The 7,484-nt window shown below is 37.3% G+C and overlaps 1 long non-coding RNA gene across 1 annotated transcript; it reads right to left on the reverse strand.

The window, feature by feature from the left end:
- Positions 1-3,107: 3,107 nt before the first annotated feature.
- On the reverse strand, positions 3,108-7,462 carry LOC112463675. The gene is made up of 5 exons (XR_003041828.1): positions 7,055-7,462; positions 6,168-6,631; positions 5,978-6,074; positions 4,691-4,957; positions 3,108-4,182 (listed from the first exon to the last, which is right to left on the reverse strand). It is a non-coding gene; the product is annotated as an uncharacterized LOC112463675 (long non-coding RNA).
- Positions 7,463-7,484: the final 22 nt, after the last annotated feature.

Here is a 7,484-nt window from a genome sequence, read left to right on the forward strand (position 1 = left end):
AAAAATATAGCACAAACTTACATCCATAAATTATACAGTTTTCGTAAATTTTTGCATTCACAAAGGTCATCAATATTTCGCGACGAAATAAGAGGTTAGAGGTTTTTGATTCTAGCCGTGTGCTGCGGCGGTGCTCTCTGGAGGCGATCGTTTGGTCAATACTCGGCTGGAGGATTAGGCATGAATGTGGTCTGATGCGTGGAATGGGGACGAGGACGGCCTGTGTTCCAAACAAACATCGTTTTGGGGGAAATTAGGTGGATGGGCGTCGATGCAAGGATCGTTTTCGGGGGTGGGTTGAGGCAGTGTTATTTTGCGGTTCCTGCGCCTTTCGTTTAAGCCTAGGGAGGAAACTAAGGGGGTGTTTTTAGTGAGTGCGAGCCCCACATACCCCCGGGTGGCCGGCCTCCGGGGCATGCGGCTTGCATAAGTCCTTCCGGAACATCATCTTAGGGAAGGCTGCAAGCATTAGGCAGTTTCACCTCCTCCCGTAAAAAAAAAAAAAAAAAAAAAATACAAAAGCAAATGATCCGACAATTACTCTGAGCAAATAATTGTTACGTTCAACCCCGGGATTAGAGTAAGAAAAACTGGGAAGCAAAGGAAAGGCTAACCAGAGGGGTCGGGGTAAGGAAGGACGCAACTAGATACTTGCAAATGTCGCTCGCAGGTACACGCTCTGAGGCGCGTGGCGCGAGCCGAACGCACTTTTATGACTCAGGAATCAGGAAGGGTCAACGTCCGTAGGGACGCTAGGACGCCTTCCGTGAGCGGTGCGATCGTTGGTCCTCTTTTAAGTCAAGGAATTTAATCCCTTTAACTAGGATCGGACCTCGTGCGATTTCGAGAGGGGAATAGTACTGAGGGTGAGATCTTAAATTAAAGAAAGAATGGAGATATCTTTAACATAAATACTTATATTTATTTGACATAAAAAAAGTTATTTAGTATAAAAAAAATAATTATAAATTAGGCGTGTTAGTGTAAAATGTGTATATGTATATAATAAAACATAGGAGAGTTTATGTATTCTTCGCGGGTGATACATTAGTGCAGGTGATCGGGCAGGATTTTTAAAGAGGAAACCTATTTGAAAAATGAACATCCTGCCCGCTATTTATTACAATCGGAATCAGAAGTGAGATTGCATGAATTTAGCTAGGTGTTGTATGTGCGTGTAAATTAATTGAGTTGGAACATATGAGAACTAAAATAAATAAAATGTATTTTATAATTATTATTCCAAAGTTATCACCTCGGGTTCGTCTACTTCCTCAAGAACTACAATGGTCGAGGCGGTTGACGGGGTCGGGGATGGTCCTCTGGAACCCGGGTGGGAGGGGGAACCGAAAGGTTTGAGCGGGGTGGGGTAATCGGGGGTATCGGGGAGCACACGGTAAGGGGCCAGGCGACAAACAGGGCGAGAAGGCGGATTTGGAGGAGGCGGCAACGGCGGTTTCTCCGGAAGAGCTGGTGGAGGGGGCAGAGTGGCGAGTTGCGGAAGACCGGCGTTATCTTGTTCTTGGGAGAATTTCGATCCTTGGTTTTCGATCTCCCTTCGCGCCCGCTTGTTTTGACGACGCCGTTCGTGTTTTGCGGCGTTTTGCGACTTCTTGCGGGTGGGACCCGGCGAATCCACTATAAGTTAGTGGATTGTTAAATATTAAAGTCCGCCAACTGCGGGGAAAGTTACCTCGGGTTTTGAAGATTAAAGAAATCAAAAGAATACCTCGAGTCCATTGGCGAGTCAGCTAACTCGAAACAATAGATACCTCGAGTCCACTAACGAGTCGGCTAACTCAAAGTAATAGATACCTCGAGTCCAACGAGTCAGCTAACTCGAAGTAATAGATACCTCGAGTCCACCGAATCAGCTAACTAAAAGTAATAGATAAAGATTATATCGGATCTACCGATAATCGGCTAATCCGGGACAACGGAAAGAAGATTACTCCGAATCCACCGATAATTCGGTTAATTCAGAGTAGTAGAGAAATAAAAAAAAAGGGTAGAGGATTTGAGGGACATGTACCCGAGAAACTTTCCGAACATAAGGAAATAAGGGTAATAGAAAGAAGTGTATATACGACTTACTACTTGGCGCTGATCAAGTTGAAGTAAAATGAGAAGTAGTTGAACTAGCTGGATCTGATGATTCCCGGCTCCTGGGTGTGCACTCGTAATTTTAGCGCGCACAACTTGATAGTTTACAACTTAAGCGATAGAAAACTGTTGAGGTTGACTGAAGCTTAAGTTCCTTGAGAGACTGAAGTCCAAGAAGAAGAGAGCGAGTGCCACAATGTCAGGATTTATATAGGAAAATGTAAAGAATGGAAGGGGTGGATTTCATGTGGGGTGTGTCTGGTTTTCATTTTTGGGAATTTTGGTTGGTGGGGATTCTTCTAATTATTGTTTAAGGGATTTCTTATTGGGCAAGATGTTTCTCGCCCAAGAGGTAGATTCTTAAGTTTCTGTCTATCCTGGAAAGCTAGAGATGGTTATCGATTTTTCTGGTTTTTTATTGGTCAGTTGTCGCGTAAGACCCCCACTGTCTTATCGGGGGTGCAACCCAGCGATTCTTCCCGCGACTTGTCTTATTTTTCGGCTGTCGCCGATTTCTCTTTTATTGGGGTTCTTATTTATCTCGCGACTCTGTTTGTATGTCGACAGACGATGCATACTTCTCAATCTTAGACGCAAACAGAAACTTCCGCCACGTGTGTTTACAGGCACGTCCTAGGCTTTTTATCTCTGCTTGTCGGAAACATCGTACGAGAAATTTTAGAAACCTCGCTTGATGCAATAAAGATCTTCATCAATTCCGTCTGGGATTAAGGCCTCTTTTGGCGCGTCGTCGCCGGGCTTATAGTTATGGGCCAGACAAGGTGGATAAAAATCCGATCACGTATGCCCCGTCTGTCGGTAGTTTATTCTGGGAGGTCGCTTTGTGTTGCCTAGCCAAATAGCTAGTTGTAAAAAAAAAAAATGTGAGGAGATCAAAGCTCATTCCCCGATCGATAACCGTCCGTCCTTAGTTATTTATCCTTACCCTAAAAGATATCTTAAGCGCTTAATAGGAATTTCTGCGGAAAAGGGAAATCGTGGAGTTTCCGGGACGTAACAAATCAAACTTACAAGTTTACAATAAATTTGTGTTTAGTACTTATGTTACAGTTGCGTTATCCATAAAATATGATGCATACCAATAACATTCAGTACGATATAAAATCTAGCTCGAAAAACTTGGACAAAGATAGACAAGTAATGATATTTAAAGACATATTTGGAATAAATTCTCAAAATAAATTTCGAAATAATTTTGATGCCTGGACTGTAAAAAGCAAGCTGATTGGATAAAAAGAAACATAACAGAATTCTTTCCAAACATGCCGCAGTCTTTACAGAGCATTATTCCAGCAGCCTTTTGTCAATTAAATTATGACCGATCCCTGGAAGAATTACCTGAATAGATAGATATGGATAAATATCGCAGGGGACAAAAATTTGTCCAGAAAAATTACACCGCGATTATCATGTCCAAAATAACGGGCCTGATGTATATTTATACATTTCAAGAACAACTAAGCCCAATTATTTTGGGAAAATGTAGCCATACGCCGTATTTAGAATTTTAAAAGTAATTATCTTTCTAAAATATTGTATTTATATAAACATATAAGTAATAAGTAACTGTATACATTCTGATAAATATATTTTATACATTTCAAAGGTCCATATCGTCTGTAAAAGGATTGTTCAACTGGTATGGTAGAGAGCTTTGGGTTAGGGGAACTGAAGCTTACAAGGATATGCAAGTAGTACGTGGTAAGTATTTGACGATAAGAAACAAGATGTGTCAGATGGATCATGAGCAAATTGCTGCTGCGTGCACATTCGCAAATCCATGGTGTCTAGATCGTGAATTGGTTCTGAAGGATTTCGCTGCGGTTTCTCCACCTGAGAAATTTGCTCATATGCTCGTTACATATGCTGAGTCAAATGCTCGTTCCAGATCTTGATAAACGCTTTCTTTCGTTGGGTCATCTTTTTCCTTTGTTTCTGCGTGAAAGTTTATTATGGATGTGTTGAAGAACCTCGTTTTAAACCTCAGGATGTAAATTTTTTCACTTATGGGTTTGATATCTAGGATGTTTTTCTTGTAGTTCTTTATCTATACTTTATCTAAAAAATAATATTAAAATGAAACAAAAAATTTTTAAAATTTACTAGGTATATGCAGGGGAGGGTGGGCATAAATAAAGAGTCATGTTTTAAAAGAGCCATTTTATATTTCAACTATGACTGTATGTAGCCAAAAATTTTTAAATATTTTTATTTGATAGCAGCACTAAAACTACATCATCCATAGACATAGTTAACCATTAATATGTAATAGAAAAATCGGGTAAAATTTTCTTCGATTTTTCGTGAATTTTTTCTAGTTTCTCTGCATTATAGTTCGCTGCTTTATCCATAGCTTTACGTATTATATTATTAATAATGTCTCTTATAATTAAAAATTTGAATACGTAGAACATAAATCTGAATTTATCAAGATTACAGAAATGTAGAATATATAAAATATTCGAATTTTTATAATACGTACATAGAATAAAAACTAATATTTTGTAGGTTCATGAATTTTCTCTAACTTTCCGTTAATTAATTTTATAAGTATTGTATTACTTACTTGTAGATCTTATAGACGATCCACTCTGTGTAATTAAGTGACGCGTATAAATTAAGCATATTTAGATTTAACGAGTCTGTATGGCGATTAATATCATCGCTTCAACGCATATACATTACAGGCCAATAGTTTATATGCTCAACAAGACACCTCGTTGTGTACTTCCATTCTGGTGCCAACTCCTTAAAATTTTGTATTATCTAATATTGATAAAGATTATTCATGCGTTGTTTTATTTCCTCGAGGCTGCCACGGCAAAAATTATACCTGAATATATAATACAATTTTATACTATTTTCAAAGTTCTGATATTAGGTATATATACATTATGTTATGTAACATACTTTGTGTACATAATATATCGATAGAATTGCATAGTATTTGAAATATTGTTTGTATTAGGCTGAGGAGAAAGTAATCCGGGTCACGGATAAATGACAATACAACGTACTGTAATAATTTTTGTCAATAACTTCTGTTTTGTTTCTTTGAGGTTCCCTATCCTACATTAAAATTATTGCAAGGCAAGTTTTCCTGTGTATCATATATATGTATGTTTATTTCGATTTGATAAGATAACCAGATAAAGTGTCATTTACTATAAGCTCTTGTCGCCACGTCAAACAGTCACTGTTAAGATCTATTTGCCTTAAATCATATCTTTCTGCGCGATATCGTTCAGCTTCATATCGCTGCGACCATCGCTGAACACCTTTATAGACACTTGAGCTGGAGAATTCTCCCGCACCTTGTCTATTCACTAGATGTTGCGTTTTCAGGTCATTACCTATTTCGATCGATGCAGCACGGCTTGAGAGGACAACGCTTTCGAAATGCGGCCAAAATCAATAAATGAATTAAAGAATTCTTCGCGACCAAGGAGCTGGCCTATTATTGACACGGAATCCTTCTGCTTAAAAGAAGGCAGAAAATAATTATAAATTCAAACGGCAATTAGTTTAATTAGATAAGAAAAAAAGTAACTATTTTTTCTTAATAGATATTTTTTACGAAAAAATCCGGATTACTTTCTTTTCAACCTAATATATGGTTATAACACAGAATATTATATATTTATTATAATTGTATTTATATCTTTTGGTTTGTATGGTGATTTGTTGTTGATCGTATAAGGACGCTGTCCAAATTTCTCAGGTGGAGAAACCGCAGCGAAATCCTTCAGTAGCAATTCACGATCTAGACACCATGGATTTGCAAATGTGCACGCAGCAGCAATTTGCTCATGATCCATCTGACACATCTTGTTTCTTATCGTCAAATGCTTACCACGTACTACTTGCATATCCTTGTAACCTTCAGTTCTCTTAACCCGCAAGGCTCTCCACTATACCAGTTGAACAATCGTTTTACAGGCGATATGGACCTTTAAAATGTATAAAATATATTTATCAGAATGTATACAGTTACTTATTACTTATATGTTTATATAAATACAATATTTTAGAAAGATACTTACTTTTGGAATCCTAAATACGGCGTATGGCTACGTTTTCCCAAAATAATTGGGCTTAATTGTTCTTGAAATGTATAAATATACATCAGGCCCATTATTTTGGACATGATGATTGCGGTGTAATTTTTCTGGACAAATTTTTGTCCCCTGCGATATTCATCTATATCTATCCATTCAGGTAATTCTTCCAGGGATCGGTCATAATTTAATTGACAAAAGACTGCTGGAATAATGGTCTGTTAAGACTGCGGCATGCTTGGAAAGAATTCTGTTATGTTCCTTTTTATCTAATCATGTTGCCTTCTTACAGTCCAGACATTAAAATTATTTGGAAATTTATTTTGAGAATTTATTCCAAATATGTCTTTAAATATCATTACATGTCCATTTTCGTCCAAGTTTTTTAAGCTAGATTTTATATTGTACTGAATATTATTGGTATGCATCATATTTTATGGATAACGCAACTGTAACACAAGCACAAAACACAAATTTATTGTAAACTTGTAAGTTTAATTATATTGTTTTTTAAAGTAGTATGTTATTGGACTATGTGTATGTGTTCTCTTTAGTAATTTGAGTAATTATTTCACCATAATTTATATTTTTTTATCCTACCTGCTGTTCTCCATTACTATACTATATATATTATGTATAACATATCTGTTTTTAATGAGGTATAGATATCCGATATATATGCAGAATCAGATATCATATCTAGAGATGAAATTATCATGGATTTTTACGATCTTCGAGATGTCTTTGAGATATTCTCATGATATCTTGCGCAATCAGATATTCCGTCATTCAGATATCTTCTATAGATATCTTGGAGATATATTTTGCTGTGTGGGTACATAACACTAAACATCATTGCATTTAGAATTTACCTTATCTCATGCGTGACAGTGTATCTACGCGATTTGCAGACACACGAGTCTCTCCCTGAAAGTAGAGATGCCAGATTCCCAGTATGCGCCGAGTAAGGTCATTTCTATAGGGGGTTTTAGTCGGTAAGAATCCGACATACCTCCTGGTCCTTTCCTGGAGACCGGGGGGACCTCCGAGTTCACCAGTATTTACTATCGTCACGATAGCAAAATCACTATATGATGGCACCTGCATACTGATGAAGATAAAAAACATTACTTGTTGCGGAAACAAGTTTATCTCTCTATGCAACGCGCATTAAAGTATCGCGAACTTTTTTATCACAAAAGATTTATCAGCGATTTTCCAAAGACTCAATAATGCCTGGAAATATTAAATTTTGTATAAAATAAATCGTTTAGTTTTACTTTAACCGAATAATAAAGTAGT

The sequence above is a fragment of the Temnothorax curvispinosus genome, unplaced genomic scaffold (genome assembly GCF_003070985.1).
Source record: "Temnothorax curvispinosus isolate PA1 unplaced genomic scaffold, ASM307098v1 QBEX01013531.1, whole genome shotgun sequence".
Classification (NCBI taxonomy): Eukaryota; Metazoa; Arthropoda; class Insecta; order Hymenoptera; family Formicidae; genus Temnothorax; species Temnothorax curvispinosus.